Here is a 16,287-nt window from a genome sequence, read left to right as displayed (position 1 = left end):
GATCTGTCGGTCCCGTTGTTTTCACCTTCAGATTGTTCATCCAGCCTGTCTTATGTAGACAGACCTGCGGAGATAAAAACATGCACAAAAACAATACAGACAGAGCAAAGCCAAGCAACAGAAGAAAACAAAACCACAACAACAAAAAGTCAATGACAAAAACAACAACAACAAAGGAAAGCTTGTAGTTCGTTCAAGGACTGTTTGTTGGCCTTTAGGAGTGTTTTCCGGTAGAGTCTGATGGGGTGCCAAGCCCTGGCCCCAAAGTCTATTTTTGGTATTCCCTGGGGACTCCGTTTGTTGCTCTGTTCCCCTTGCTGTTCTGTTGCACGCCCTTAGTGTTTTGTCTCGGTCTGGTGGGATAAGATCAGGTGCAATTCCCACACTGTGTCTCCAGTCTTGTCCCCTGTAGGGCTATGGGTCAATGAGGGATGTCCTGTCTCATAGTGGGGCCAGCCATATGGTCTTCTCTGTGGATTGGCTGCTCTGAGCGGGAATATCGTCCTCAAGGCTTGGTAGTTTTAACACGCTCTCATCAGGGGGCCCAGACTGCCTGCCCCACGGGGAGGTCGGAGGGCAGTGGGGGCAGGGGTTTCCTCGAGTCTTCGCCCCACCAAGATCTCCTCAGACAGATCAGGGTAGGAGGAGGGTCCTTAGGAGAATCCACACACAATCAGTACCATCCAGTCAATTCCGACTCATAGTGACCTTCTAGGACAGGGTAGAACTGACCCTGTGAGTTTCCTGTTAAAGGAGCTGAAAACTGTCTTTCTCCCAAGGAGGAGCTGGTAGTTTCGAACTGCGGACCTTGCGGATCTCAGCCCAATGCAAAACCACATCACCAGGGCTCCTTAACGAACCCTTCCACTCTTAAAAGACACTCTTAGTCCTTGAGGCTTCCTCACCCCGCTCTATCATGACCCCATTCCTGCCTTTCACTGAGAGCTAGACTAGAACATGTGCACAGGTGCAGATTAGAAATAAGAGCTCATGACACATGGAATCCAGGAACAGGAATGTGAATAGTGGTGCCAAATGGGCAGAGGCAAGGTGGGGAGAGGCAGGGAGGAAGGGGGAACTGATAGCAATGATTGACATATAACCACACCCACCCACACCCCCAGGGGGGTGAACCACAGAAACGGTTGGGGAAGGGAGACCACAGTCATTGTAAGGTTTGAAAACATTAATAATTTATAATTTATCAAGGGGTCACCAGAGTGATGGGGGTGAGGAGAGGCGGGGAGAAGAAGAGCTGATACCAAGGGCTCAATAGAAAGTAAATGTTTAGAAAATAATGATGGCAACATATGTACAAATATACTTGATACAATTGATGTATGGATTGTGCTAAGAGCTGTAAGAGCCTCCAATAAAATGATCTTTTAATTAAAAAAAAGACATTCTTACAAATTTACATAATATGCTAGCCACTGAGTAAATACTTTTCTCTAGAATTTTTAAAACAATATTTTGTATATTTTAATCAATTCTTAGAAAACAGATGAACTCTAAGACAGCATATACCAACATTTGCTCTATGGAATATAATTTTGTGTGTATTTTAAAAGTAACCCTGATGGCACAGTGGATTGAGCACTGGGCTGTTAACCGAAAGGTCAGCAGTTCAAACCCACCAGTTACTCTGTGGAAGATTTACTTCAGAAACCAAATAGGCTAGTTCCCTTCTATCCCATGGTTGATTCCAACTCATAGCAACCAGGGGACAGACGGGAACTAGCCTATTTGGTATCTATATAGTAATGATTCTGTGGTCAAACCAACTAGGAGAAAGTGTGCTAAAACTGTTATTACTGTTTTTGTATTGCCAGGTGCCTGTTGTAGTGACCCTCTCTATGTACCTCCGGCGAAAGACTGGGCTTTCTACTCCGGTCAACATTGACAGTCTCAGAAAGCCACAGGGGTCACTGTGGCTCAGCAGGGACTGCGTGGCAGCCAGCTTGGATTTTTGGTTTTTATCTGTGGACGGCAGGACACACTACCCAGTCCCATGCTATCATCACGACTGTTCTTATGTTTGAGCCCATTGTTGCAGCCACTGCGTCCAGCCACCTTGTTGAGGGCCCGCCCTCTTTTTCTCCGACTCTCAACTTAACCACGCCTGGTGGCTCCCTCTCCACCAGGGACCACTGCCTCCTGGCAACCTATCAAAGTCCATGAGACGAAGTCTTGCCATTCTCTCTTCTAAGGAGCATTCTGGCTGTACTTGTTCCGAGACAGATTTGTTTGTTCTTCTGGTAGCCCACAGGACCTTCAATATTCGTCGACAACACGTTACTTCAAAGGCACGGGCTCTTCCTTGTTCCAGCTTTACATGAGGGGCCTGAAAACATCACGTCAAACTACACAGGGAAAAATCTGTTTGCTTCAGCAGAGAGACTCCTGGGAGTTCCCGCGCGGTGCAGATGATTAACATGTTCGGCCGCTAAAGCTGCTAGATGAAGTTCAAGACCCTCCCTGGGGTGGGGAGGAGGGGGTGGGGGAGGGGGAAAGCCTAGTGTTCTGCTTCCAAAAAAACAGCCACTGAAAACCATATAGAATAGAAGTTTTGCTCAGACACACTTGGGGTCATCATGCGTGAGCGTTAACTTGACGACAACAGGTGGGAGCTGTGAACATTCCAAGGGCTACTTTCCCTCTATCAGTGGAATACCAAACCCAAACCCAATCCACTGCCATCCCGTCTCTTCCGGGCCATGGTGGTCTTATAGGACAGAGCAGAACTGCCCCGTGGGGTTTCTAAAGGGGGAACAGAAAGTCTCCTCTTCCCCCAGAGGAGCAGCTAGGGGCTTGGAACTGCTGAGTCTGTGGTTAGGAGTCCATCGCCTAACCCACTCCACCCCCAGGGCTCCTTGAATGGAATTCAGCACAGTGTTTTCCCCAAACTGTCCAACCCTCCGAGTGGGATGGGAGTGCAGCGTTTGCCAGATGCTGTGGGGAAAGATGCTGCTTGGTTCCTGGAGCATCGTTGGCGTCTATTCACGCTCTCACGGAGCCTTGGAGCCCGTTTACTTGATAAACGTTGTTGGCGAAACGCTTGCTCTTCTTTATCCAGCAAATTGGAAATTGGCCATGAATTTCAGTTGGCAAATAGTCATGTGAATGATCAATTTGACAAACTTGCAACAAGCGTTTGCCCTTGGGCCGGTTGTGGGGTTTTTGTTGCTTGTTTGTGTGTTTGTTTAAGCTCTCTATGGATCATTCAAGAAATAGATGAAGTCTGTCGCATTCCATCTTCAACGTACACGGTCCTCCAGATCAATTTTAGTTTTAAAATATATTTATGTAAGTACTATGTTCACACTGAAAGAAATGGAAAGTGTAGAAAAAGTACCCTTTGTTCCTCACCCTCCACTCACAATTCTAACATAATCACTGGAGCATTTCAGTATTTTAAAAGCCATTCTGGTTAATCTGCTGTGTTTATTTATGGATAAGATATGTGTGTGTAATCTTGTATTCTCCTTTTTTATTTAACAATATATTGTTAATATTTTCCACTGTGAATAATTTCACGGTACTCCACTAAGTACAGGTGGCTGTACTATTTTCATTCACCTACATAGTGTTGATTCTTTCGTTTTGTGCACAAAGTTGCCCCTTATTCACAATGGTCTTAGACTACATTTCCAAGTCATCGGGCCAAGAATAGAGCAAACTTAAAAGCAGACAATAATTTTTAAGTGTGAGTAAGGCAATCCTTATTAGTTTGGACCAATTTTCTTTAAAGTGCTGTCACTCATGCCCCATGCATTTTGGCACTAATTGCTGAATTATTCAACCCAACAAAATTCCCATTCTTAGATCTATACATCTCCCTTCATAAATCCTTAATGTACTTATGAAATTTATTATGAATACAATGTATTAAAAAAAACTCACTGTTCTCAGGTCGATGCCAAGTAATAGGTGCCCCTCTGAGTTTCTGAAACTGTAACTGTTAACTGGGGTAGAAAGCCTCGCCCTTGTCCCAAGAAGCAACTGGTGGTTTTGAACTGCTGACCTTGTGGATAACAGTCCAACTGGTAGTCACTATGCCACTAAGGCTTCTATAAACTTCTACAGTATATATAAATGTATGCAGTGCTTACAACATATGTTCATCCAACTCTCACTACCAAACTCGTGGGAACCCCATGTATGACAGAGTAGAGGATATAGTGCTATGTCAGTTTAGAAAATAAATTATTATTAAATTCTATATCATTTAAAGATTCATTTAAAAACTGAAATCCACTAAGTTGATACTATTTGTTAATGGTGAATGCTCTTGAAATTAAATTCAATTAAATAAGAAATCATAATCCAAATCTTTGTGCTAGTATGTGATGGACCACCAGGAAATGGAAGTTTCTTTAGCTTTATTATTTATTCACAGATTATTTCTTGTTTTGTTTTAGTTTTTTAGTGGTCCAAGAACGGAAAGTATAAACATTCATTCAACCAAATGTTTCTTCCATTCCTATTCCCCTTCCACCTAGTTCCTTCCAACACCTGCTCTCAATAGGTAAACACTGTTAGGGTAGTGGCCTTTCAGACTTCCTTTACCCAACACAAGTAATGGCCAAGAATTTTTCACTCCCCTTTACACATGTTATATATATTCTACATCTTGCTTATTGTTATTATTATCAATATGTATTGGAGATCCTTCCATGTTGACACACAGAAAGATCCTTATCCTTTCTCACGGTTTCATAATATTCCATTGCATGAATGTGCTGTAATTTTTAAACTAATTTCCTATTGATTGACCTTCAGGTTGTTTGCAATGAAACATGTTTCTATTCAAATATGCCACAATGAATATCTTGTATATGTCATTTTGCATTTATTCCAGTATCATGATAGTATCCACAAATATAAGCTGCTGAATGAAAAGACATATGTATTCGTAATTCTGATGTTTAATGGCCAAAGCTCTCAATAGTGACTGAATCGTTTTATATTCCCACTGTAATAAAATGTTACAGTTTTGATTTACTAGGGCAACCTCCCTCATTGTTTTTCTCTACTGTTTCAGAAACATGCCAAAAGTACAACTTAGCTTGGGTACAATCTACATCTTTATGATGTTGAATATTCCTATCAATAAATTCCTATCTTTTCACTTATACAAGACTTCTTTTATATCCAGCAAGGAAGCTTTTAAGTGTTAATTCATATAGCCTTTCAAAATTCATGTTAAATTTATTTATAGGCATTTTCTATTTTATCACTATTAAATATTATCATATAATTTTTCCTTTATATTGTGTGGGGGAAGGTCAGATGCACAGGCATTCCCTCCCTGAGGGCAATCAGTTGCCAAACTGCAGTGGGCCCTGCTCCCTGCCTCTGGGGACAATGGACAGGCTCCTGTAGGCGGAGTTTTCACCCTACTGATAATGGTTCCTATAGAGACTCAGAGACCACCCCCTAGACCACCCCGTCATTACTGTGTTACCTATAGTGTAACCCCTTCCTGTGATGTATGCCTCTACCTGTAATTAGTGGGCTGGTATGCCCCCAAAAGGTATATAGGCGTGGGTCAGCAATATAGAGCTCTCTGACTCTCTCTGACCTCTCTCTCTGATCGCTCCCCTCTCTTCTTCCCCCTCTCCCTTGTTCCCTTGCCCTCCTTCCCTTCCCCCTCTCTCCACGTGGACCGCCAAGCTGGGCTGAGGTGAGCAATGCTACCATGTAGTGTGTCTGACTGCATTATTGTAATATCTCTCATGCTCTCGATGACTTTAATATAATACTTATATATCTCAACCGTGCAATTGTGCATTACTGAACCTGTGGGTAGCAGTAGTAGTAGTAGCAGTGGTGGGGCCTGGCCCCACACCCCCCATCGCCATTTAATTTAATACTACAATATTGTGTAATTTGTCTATCCCAAAGTTGTTGATTTCCATCTACCTTACTTAACTCTCTTATTATTGGTTTTCCATTGATCATCTTTGGTTCTCCAAGTTTCAACTACAACTAGTGATGGCTTTTCCGTCTTTCCGATTGTTTTAGCTCTGATTTTTGTCTTTTATCTAATTGCAAAAGAAGTTGCCATAAAACTCTGTGGCATAAGACAACGTACACATTGTTTGGTGACTCAGGAATCCAAGGGTAGTTTAGCTGAGCCCTCTACTCCTAGTTTCTTGTGAGGCTACAATCACAGGATTAGACAAGCTGGCCTGGGTTAGCATCGGAAAGTTCGACGCTTTTAGATGAGATGGGAAGGATCTAATTCTAAGCTCTCTTACAATGGCACTGATTCCGTAACTCAAGGAACATCATACTTGTTACCTTCCTACCTGGGATTCCACAACATGACAACAAGTTGCACAAAGCCAGAGAGAGAGAGGACTCTTTAACAAGACAGAAGTCACAATCTTTTATAACCTAGTCGCAGACATGACATCCTATCACCTTTGCCATAATCCATTGGCTAGAAGTAACTCAATAGGCCAGTCCCTACTCAAGAGGAGGGAATTATATAGGATGCAGATTCAGAGGAGTGGGTTCATGGTGACCATTTAGGGACTGCCTGTCACAGTTCCTAACTATAGTACAATCAAGGTATGATGCCATGTATCAATGTTGTATTGAGAAAGTTAGTGCCTCTGACACATTTTGTTTATAACGTATGATTTTCACAGATGTATGATAATGATAAATAAAAAGTTGTATAGCGTTACATATATTTCATTAGGAAATATCACAAGGGAAGTAAAATGGAAATATCAATCCAAAAACAAAAAGGGATGGTACAAATTTCCCAGCTTGTCCATGTATTTTTAAAGGAATGATTAAACTACTGTCTTTAATAAATTATTAAAATATTCATAATAACCTTAAATTCTTAAGAGATGGATATGAGTTTCCTTTAAATTATCAATATTATCAAAGGTTAGTGAGGAAGAGAGGGGAGGGGAGGGAGGGGAATGATGAGGGCAACAAATGTACAAATGTGCTGGACACAACGGGTGTATGTATGGATTGTGCTAAGAGTTGTACGAGCCCCCAATAAAATGAGTTAAAAAAAATAAATAAATTTCTTTGAGAAATCAGGGGGAAAAAACTATAGAGACAGTGACTGCATCAATGGTTTCTTGGGGCGGGTGTGGGGGTAGTATATAACAAGGGGGGGCGGGTCGAGGGGAAACGGGAAGCTAATAGCAATGAGTACAAGAAAGAAGAAAATCGATATTCTAAAATTGATGGTGCTGACGACTGCACAACTCTTCTTAATGTGATTGAGCCATTGAATTGTCTGATGTGTGGATGATATGCCAATAAAACAGTTGGGAAAAAAGAAATGAAATATGTGAACGGGTATATCCTTTTCAAAATTAGCTTAGGTTTGTCCGTGAAAGACTGGCGACGAGTGCTGCAGGAAGAAAGGGGACACTGGCTCCACGGCGTGATGATCCTGTCGGTGCTTTGGTCAATGCCATGTTCACACTACTAGAGCACTACCAGCCTCCATCTGGAAGAACACCAATGAAACTCAGAGACATAGATACCGCTTATATTTAATAAAAGATAATAACAGAGTGAAGAGTATAGACAAACACCATTTCTCACAAATCCTCTGTCAAATTTCCCTACTTAAGCTCCCCACTTTGAATTTATCTCATTTTCCCTCTGTATTTTTTGCCTTTCACTAATGCAGTGGTATATTTATGGGAAAGAATTTTTAGTAGTAAACTCTAGTTTCACAGAGGCATGTGAGTGCATGTAGGGGTGCAGTGGAGCTGGCCTGAATGTAGGGGTGCAGTGGAGCTGCCCTGTCCAGCTCACAAGTCGATAGTGCACCTCTTTTCCCAGTTCTGCAGTGAAATTAATCATCGCTTGAAATTAGTCATAGTGGAAGTATTTACACCATGGAGATCAGTAAGTACTACAAATCAGAACTTTCCACTCAGAGAGCCAGTGGTTAAATATGAATCAGCACAAATCTGAGGATGCTACTCAGTGCTCCCAAAACCAGTCCAAATATCACAACATAAAATCAATCGACCTCCAGAATTATTAGCATAACATGCAGGGCATTCTGGTTGAAAATCCCCACTGAAGAATTTTCCATAAAACCGCTTTTAAAACTTTATATCCTTTCCCCAATGTTTACTGTGTAGTGCTCCCCAGATTTAAAAGGCAAAAAATACTTATTATAATTAGGCAGATTTAGCGTATGTTATAATAGCCAAGTACGTTACATTTTATTATTCATCAGTTTCAGGTAGTTTTCAGATACATTTTATTCTTCTCCAGAAGGTTTGTTTCCACAATAGACAAACATAGAGAATTCCAGCATTTCTGGTTACCAGAGTTTCTGGGCTATGATCCAATTTGGGGGATGAAGGAATGCATCCTTTGCTTCCCTGCTCCTCAGTCTTGTATTCTATAATAATTCGGTGCCTTCTGGGTGGCATGGAGCACAGAGCCCAACAAGTATAGTTTTGTCAAAATCTGAAAAGGCTCAAAGGGATGTTACGTGTCTCTTTTGGATCTGTGTAGGACTGGACCAGTAATTTGTTCTCACTAGCCGGTCAGCTGTCATGATGCCCCATGCCCACACCCCTGTTATTTCCAGAAAGGTGGTGGTCTCAGAGATCTCCTTGTTGAAGCTGCCATAGTAGAGGCTCATATTTTATTGTTGTTTTAGCACCTGAAAGTACAGAGCCTTGACCTCTCCAAGTGAGGAAGCCAGGACACTGTGGCCTTGCGCTCTAACTGCTAAGGGGCTGGTGTGGTATCTGAAGCATTGCTCACCTGAGTTGACCACTCTTTATCCTAACTCGATGGCATTTCCTTTCCCTTCAGCCCATACCTAGAACTGAACTTGCTCTGACATTGCCTCCATATTTCTATTTGCATCTGAAACGTGGCTATGTCTGGCTGTGCTAACTTCAAGCCCTACTGGGCCTTTGAGCATCTAGCTGTGTTTGGCCACACCAGGTACGAGCACAGAACGACTCTGATCTCCTCTTCTTCCTATACTCTGAGTTCCCCCCTGCTTAACTCTCCGTCTTACATTGCTCCACGCTCTACAACATCCTGTGATCTTCTGCGGTGTTTTCCTACTTGTTAGTAAAGGAAGATTTGGTGAGAGGTGTGTCTATTCCAACTCATCCCCTTTTCCCAACATGTCAGAAACCACAGCCACCAGCTAAGATCCAAAACTTACTCAAATCTAATATGTTTGTTTCCTTAGGATGGTTATCAAGGAGAGACGGCAGACGTATCACCAGACTCTCCACACGAAACTGTGACTGACCAGTATTGTCTGCCATTTAAATAGAGGCTTTGTAAGGTTATTTAAGTCAAGAGTTATTTCAAGTCTCTTTTTATTTCCTAAAGGATAAATAGTTGTGGCTGTCCTTTTAGATGGTTGTTAACTTTGGTTCTTTTGTCTTGTAGCGCATGAGATTTCACAGGCTCTGCTTCTTGGGAAATAGGTCATGTTTGCATGAGTTGTTAACTGTTATGTTTAGAGTTTTATATGGTATTTGTTATCCTCTATTTTTTTTCTTTTAGGGAACTCTAGTAATACTGTTGCCTAAGCACTGGACTCTTCACCACAAGTCAACAGTTCAAGACCACCGATAGCTCCACAAGAGAAAAATGAGGCTATTTGCTCCTGTCAAGATCCATAGCCTCAGAAACGCTCTACAAGGGAACTGTGAGAAAGGATTGACTCTGTGGCAGTAGATTTTGCCTTCTTTTGTTTGGTCCTTTGTATTTCGCATGATTCCCCCAATTTATCTGCCTAATGTGGGTACCTCAGGTTTATTCAGTTTAACTACTGCTTAGGATATTATGAATATACCAGAATTGATCCACTCATTCTCTTCTTGCTGACTTCTAGCTTATTATTTTTTTCCTCTGTGTATTTGGCTGGTGGTGGTGGTGGTGGTGGTGATGGTGATGGTGGTGGTGGTGGTGGTGGTGGTGGTGGTGGTGGTGATGTTTTCCCCAAGGACAAACAGCTCTTTACTTATACGTTTTATGTGCATCTATTTTTTTCTATTAATGCAAATTTTATCTGGCATGGGTATCTAAAAGCATAATTGCTTGGTCATAGGTCATGAAAGTAGCCTGCCTTACTAGTATCCCAGGATTATGTTTCAAAGGTGATGTTACAATTTACAAACTCCCCTGAGTAACTTATGAGACTTTATCTTCACATCCTTCCATTTTTCATTTTCTCGATTGTGTTGATGGTGCAGCAATATTTTTTATTTTGCATATCCCTGAAGAAAAATATGTATATCTTCAGATTGAAGAAACCTGAGCAAAAGAAATAAAAAAATAAGTGACATCATAATGAGATTGCCGAGCACCAAAGCCCAAGAGAAAAGTCTTAACCGCAACCAAAGGGCAATACAAGTTCTTACAGTGGAGGACATGTGGACCAACAGAAGATTTTCCATTGGTAATTATAAAGGTCAGCAGGCAATGACATGACACCATTAAACTGCCGGGAGGGAAAAAACTGTCAAGCTAGAATTCTATATGCAAGTGCTCCTCTCACAAGCATCCTCCTCATGATCATATCTGCACACTCCCCATTAACACTCTCCCCTGGCCACCCCCACCTTCTTCCACAAATAAATGCTGATCCTTTATGGCAAGGGCAAGTGGTTGGACAAATCTTAGAACAGCACACTCTTTAGTCACGTGACTAGTCTGCTAGGTGAATATATAATCAGAGAAAGATTTCACAGAGTTCCAAGGTGAACTCAATCCTGCCTTCTCCATACTTCAGGGTTGCAAACCCTTTGTCATGTCCCTTGCAGCTGAAAGCCCGGGAGGATGTTTTTTTGTTTTTTAAATTAAAAAGGAAAAGGAGAGTGAGAAGAAGTTCTGTTGCGAATTCATTTTCTAAATGACTAGCGTGGTAGATGCTAAGTGGGGTGTATAAACTGGAGAAATGTAGCCTGAGTAGTGCTAAAGCTAGGAGAAAGTAAAAAGCAATAAGAGATAAAAATAATTGCCCATTGGTAGATGAACCTGGGGAGACTCTGCCCTCTTTAACTCTGGGCCTGGGAAATGGAAGAGAAACCATACGGATCAGATGGTGTCGCACACCTTTGAGGAGTGTTCCCTTCAAACTAAAGACAATACAGTCTATATAATCACAGGATTTTGTCATTGTAAAGCTTCTTAGAAAGCTCATCTGTTTTATTAATTAGCGTGGCCAGCCCAAACAACTTACCCTGTGGTCATTTCTTTTATATTTTTAATAAAGCAAAGACCACAGGATAAGTTGTGTAAGCTGTAAAGAACTAACTAACATAACTGATTAGCAAGAGATTTAAGACTCAAATCTGGGTTTCTTACCCACACATCACTTCTCCTCCCCTCCATCACAATTCATCCGCATCGAGTGAACTGTGATTTTGGAGTAAATGTCCTAACGTGCTGGATGCACTGCAGTCCATGTTTTCTAAATGCTCCCAGAGTCCATCTGTTCTCTTCCCTCTTTTTCCAAGTGTAAGGCTGATGCCATAAAATCCTGTCATTACCGAGATGCCTGCGCGGAGCAGCCAATGCACAGAGAGGACCATCAGGCTGGCCCCACCACAAGACACCGTATCCTTCACTGATCCATAGTGCTGTGGGGGGACAACCCTGGAGACATGAAGGAATTGTGCCCAATCTGACCCACCACACCGGGATGTAACCCGAAGGACATGCAACAGAGCAGCAAGGGGAACAAAGCAATGAAGTCCCAAGGAATCCCAAAAATAGACTTCAGGGGCAGGATGTGACAGCTCATCAGACTCGACTGGAAAACACTCATAAGAGTCAACAGACAGACCTGGAACTATTTATAGACTGATCTTTTCGCTGTTGTTTTATGTTTTGTTTTTGTTTTTCATATTTATCTAGATAAGATAGGCAGGATAAACAATCCCGAGGAGAAAACCACGGGACTGACAGTTCCAGGACATGGGAGAGAGAGGGAGGCAGGGGGAAAGGAAGGGGGAGACAAAAAATCCAGGTACAAGGGAACAACAAGAGATCTAAAATCAATGGTGAGGAAGGAGTAGGATGCCTGGTGAGGCTTGATCAAGTGCAATGTAGCCATGAGGAATTACTGGGAGCCAAATGAAGGTCAAACATGATAGTGGGACAGGAGGAAAGTAAAAGGAAATAGAGGAAAGAACTAGGAGGCAAAGGACATTTATAGAGGTATAAATACGGGCATGTACATATGCAAATATATTTATATATAACGATAAGGACATAGTTCTATGTACATAGATCATATGTTAAATAATAAGCTAGCAGACAGACATTAGGTCTCAACTCAATTATTCCCTCAATGCAAAAATATTTTGTTCTAATAACCTGGCATTCTGTGATACTCACCTTCCCAACACGATCACTGAAGACAAAATGGGTGCATAAGCAAATGTGGTGAAGAAAGCTGATGGTGCCCGACTATCAAAAGTAGTGCCTGGGGTCTTAAAGGCTTGAAGATAAATAAGCAGTCATATAGCTGGGAAATAACAAAGCTCACATGAAAGAAGCACACCAGCCTGTGTGATCATGAGGTGTTGATGGGATCAAGTACCAGGCTTCAGAAGACCCAAAACAAGAAATCATGGCAATGCAAATGAGGTGGGGGTGGGTGGAGTGGAGACCCAAAGCCCATCTGCAGACAATTGGACATCCCCTCACAGAAGGGTCACAATGAAGAGCCAAGCCAACCAGGGTACAGTATAGCACCGACAAAATATACAACTTTCCTCTAGTTCTTTAATGTTTCATTCCCCTCCCCACCCACACACCCCACACTATTATGACCCCGATTCTACCTTACAAATTCAGCTAGACTGGAGCATGTACACTGGTACAGATAAGAACTCTCAACGCAGGGAATCCAGGACAGTTAAACCCCTCAGGCACAATAATGGGGGTAGCAATACCATGAGGGTAGGGGAAAGGCAGCTGGGAGAAAGGGGGAACTGATCACAATGATCGAATATAACCACAACCCACCAAGGGGGACGAACAACAGAAACATGGGTAAAAGGAGACAGTGGTCAGTGTATGATATGAAAATAATAATAATTTATAAATTATCAAGGGTTCATTATGAGGGAGTTATGAGGGAGGGAGTGTGGGAGAGGGAGGGGGGAAATGAGGAGCTGATACCAAGGGCTCAAGTAGAATGAAAATGTTTGGGGGGAAAAAATGATGGCAACATATGTACAAATGTGCTTGATCCAATGGATGTATGGGTTGTTATAAGAGCTGTAAGAGCCCCCAGTAAAATAATTTTTTTTAATCCTGTCATTACAGGGGAAGACCCCACCCACTGGGCTTCAAAGCTAGTGCACCCTCTATACCACTATAATAGCCCCATGGGTGGGCAAAGGGGACTCGGAGCAGTTGATGGACTAATGGGGTGCCAGCAAATGGAAACCAGCGGTTCTGCTCCTAGCCTAAGCCCTCTCAGCAGGTACCTTCAGGACCTCAATGCAATCCACAGAGGGAAATCCAACCCCAAAGAAAAGAAACCTTCAAGAAGCACCGAGAAATATCTCACAATCCGCATAATAAAACCGTCAGATTTTGCCATCATGTCTTCCATGTCCTGTTCTTCCCCCTCAGAAGCCTTACCCCTTGAAGGGTTCTCTCTCCTACCGTCACCACCACCCTCACTCACCTCAACATCTCCATGAGCAGATGGTAAAACCCCCTTCCTTGTCCAGAGACGTCTGGCTCTCCTCAGAACTGGTCCAGCCCCTTACCAAGGCAAGAGTGCTCATGTTCCTGCAGGGACAGTCCTTCAGTACAGTATGCGTGTAGTGCACCCTTCTCTCGGTCACATTATCAGTCCAAGTCGTGTCGATATTAATAAATGGACCGGTGGGCGATGTGATCTCAGTAATCGGGTATCTGAATTTCTGTATTTGTGGGTAGGAGGGCGTGGGGCGGGGGCAGATACAAGACAATAGGAATCCGGGGACCTATAGTTGATAGGACAGTATGGGCCTACCTTAGAAACTTAAACGTATTCCCCCACTGGGATCCTTCTCTTTTCTTTCTTTCTTTTTTTTTAATTAAAAGATCATTTTAGGGGGTGGGTTCTTACAGCTCTTATCACAATCCATACGCCAATTATATCAAGCATATTTGTACATATGTTGCCATCATTATTTTCCACGCATTTACTTTTTAATTGAGACCTTGGTTAAATGTCTGTATTAATCAAAACAAGGGAGTGGGCCCCATTATAATATTCTCTCTAAAATATATGTGTCCATGTAGGTGCACTAAACCTTTTAAACTCAAAGCTTGTATCTCCTCTGAGGACACAATCGTCCTGTGGAAAACCTGAGAAGGCATCGCTATTCTGTTTCACAACTCAAGGGACGATGGGTTCAACATCACAGCTAGTGAGCCAAACCAGAGCCCAGCTCGGTTTTGGTTACTGTAAATTCATTATCTTTACCTGGATTCAGGTTTCTTTCCTTCCTTTTTGTCCCTGAAACTCTTTTGATCTACTTTCTAAAGGCTAAAAATTGAAAAACATGTTAATTTATGCTATTTGCTCTTATGTGAAGGTACTTAAATTTAAGGAACTGCCCAAAATTTAGATAGCAAAATAAGAAAGAACCTAAAAATTAATTTATGTTTATTCATTTTTTTCATCAAAATCTGCATTAACTCAAATTATTCTAAGAGACTGATATATTAAGTTAAAGCCTTACCTCATAAATATTGTAAGCAAAACCTAAACACGTAGAAATATTGTTCAATACAAAGAAAAAATATGATTGTACCATTCAAGAAAGTCCAGTGGATTATTGTTTGTGGATTAATTATTAGCTTAAGTAAGACCAAGATATGTAAGACTTGGATCATGAGAGTTAATCTGTTGAATAGTTATAAGGATATCACCTACTTTCGACACTCTTACTAATGAAAGAAGAGAACCGCCATCCACCCAAATTGGTGACGGTTAACACGTTGGACTCTCAACCCATTTCTTCCTCTCAAAGGAGGGAACAGAAGTGGATGATACGGCCTTAGGTGTGCACAGAGTCCCAGGCTATAGCCCTTCAAGTCAAACACTCTATTCCCCACCAAGACCAGAGCACAGGAAGCAGTCACTTTTGGTCTAAATCACAGACATAGTCTCTGTACAACTGACTGAGCTAGAGGACAGGAGCAATCTGAACGTTTGGGGAAAAGGGGTTGGCAACTTGCTACAAGACATACAATGGGACTTGTTATGTAAACGTGGGTGCTGTGCACAACTGGAGGGAGAGAAAGAGAAATTTGTTGTGATGGTGATGACTTTTCTTACTATTATTATCCTCTCTTTTAAGGCATTTCAAAAATGGGACATTTCCAAGTAAATTCTGCTCGGTATAGAAAAATGGAAAGTATATCAAGCCCATCCTCTGCCAAGTCAACAGCATGGTGGCACAAAGGCTAAAAACGGAAATTGGAAGAAAGAATGAGGCCATGTCTTCAGAGCTGTAAAATTTCAGAGGTCAACTGTCCAGATCCAATCGTTGGTGGGTGTGAGGGACAACACTGGGGTGTATAGTCATAAGAGCTACAATTATGGCAATGAGCGTCATGTTTCCCTATGTTACTGATAGAATACTCTCTATAGGTCAGCTCCATGTGAGTTGCTTCACACATTGTTTTCCTGCTCAATTGTCCAAGGTGACACACATGGTAACACTCAGACAGGAGTCTAACCACTGCTCTGCCTGACCCTAGGTCCCATGCTCTGACCCACCACACATACTGCCTCTCCCAAGGATGATGAGAGTACCGTGGTCATGTCTCACCCCTGGTTACAGCATGAGCAGTGCCCTGAATCTGAGCCTTTAGACCAAGCTCACCCCAGCATCCAGTCACCCTGAGAACATCAACCCACTGAAGCGAGTGCTGCTCAACACAGCATGTGCTCATTGCTCATTAGGGGCCACAGCAAAGAACTCTGAGCCCCATGAGCTAGGTGAAGACCAAAGTGTAGAAGTGGTTTACTTCCCATTCAAAGACTGGCGGAGAAGAAGGAGCAATTCTGAGATTCACAAGGATAACATTCAGCGTTTATTATACATAAGAATTACCTGGGCACCTTATTTAACTGTAGATTCTGATTCAGAATATCTGGGATGGAAATTTACATGCTCGGCAGGGGTTCCAGCTGGTTCAAAATCCTAATTAATCCTTGGAGATGACAGCGTACCCTGGGTGTCCTCATCTACACGCTGGGATAGTTGTGTGGACTTGGGTGTGTGATGT

The 16,287-nt window shown here is 42.3% G+C and overlaps 1 protein-coding gene across 4 annotated transcripts in view; it reads right to left on the bottom strand.

Annotated features, from left to right (window-relative positions):
• Window positions 1–7,519: 7,519 nt before the first annotated feature.
• Window positions 7,520–16,287, bottom strand: part of LOC101658167 (myelin associated oligodendrocyte basic protein) — a 54,825-nt gene continuing 46,057 nt past the window's right edge. For all 4 annotated transcript variants that reach the window (XR_006680537.1, XR_006680538.1, XM_045295042.1 and 1 more), the window contains one exon: window positions 7,520–10,293. The gene's annotated coding sequence lies outside the window, so the exon portion shown is untranslated. The remainder of the gene's footprint in view (window positions 10,294–16,287) is intronic.

The sequence above is a fragment of the Echinops telfairi genome, unplaced genomic scaffold (genome assembly GCF_000313985.2).
Source record: "Echinops telfairi isolate 266 unplaced genomic scaffold, ASM31398v2 ScPeMD7_4225;HRSCAF=4972, whole genome shotgun sequence".
In the NCBI taxonomy this organism is placed as follows: domain Eukaryota; kingdom Metazoa; phylum Chordata; class Mammalia; order Afrosoricida; family Tenrecidae; genus Echinops; species Echinops telfairi.
The sequence above is the reverse complement of the archived record's forward strand: the minus strand, read 5'-3'. Positions and strand labels throughout refer to the sequence as shown.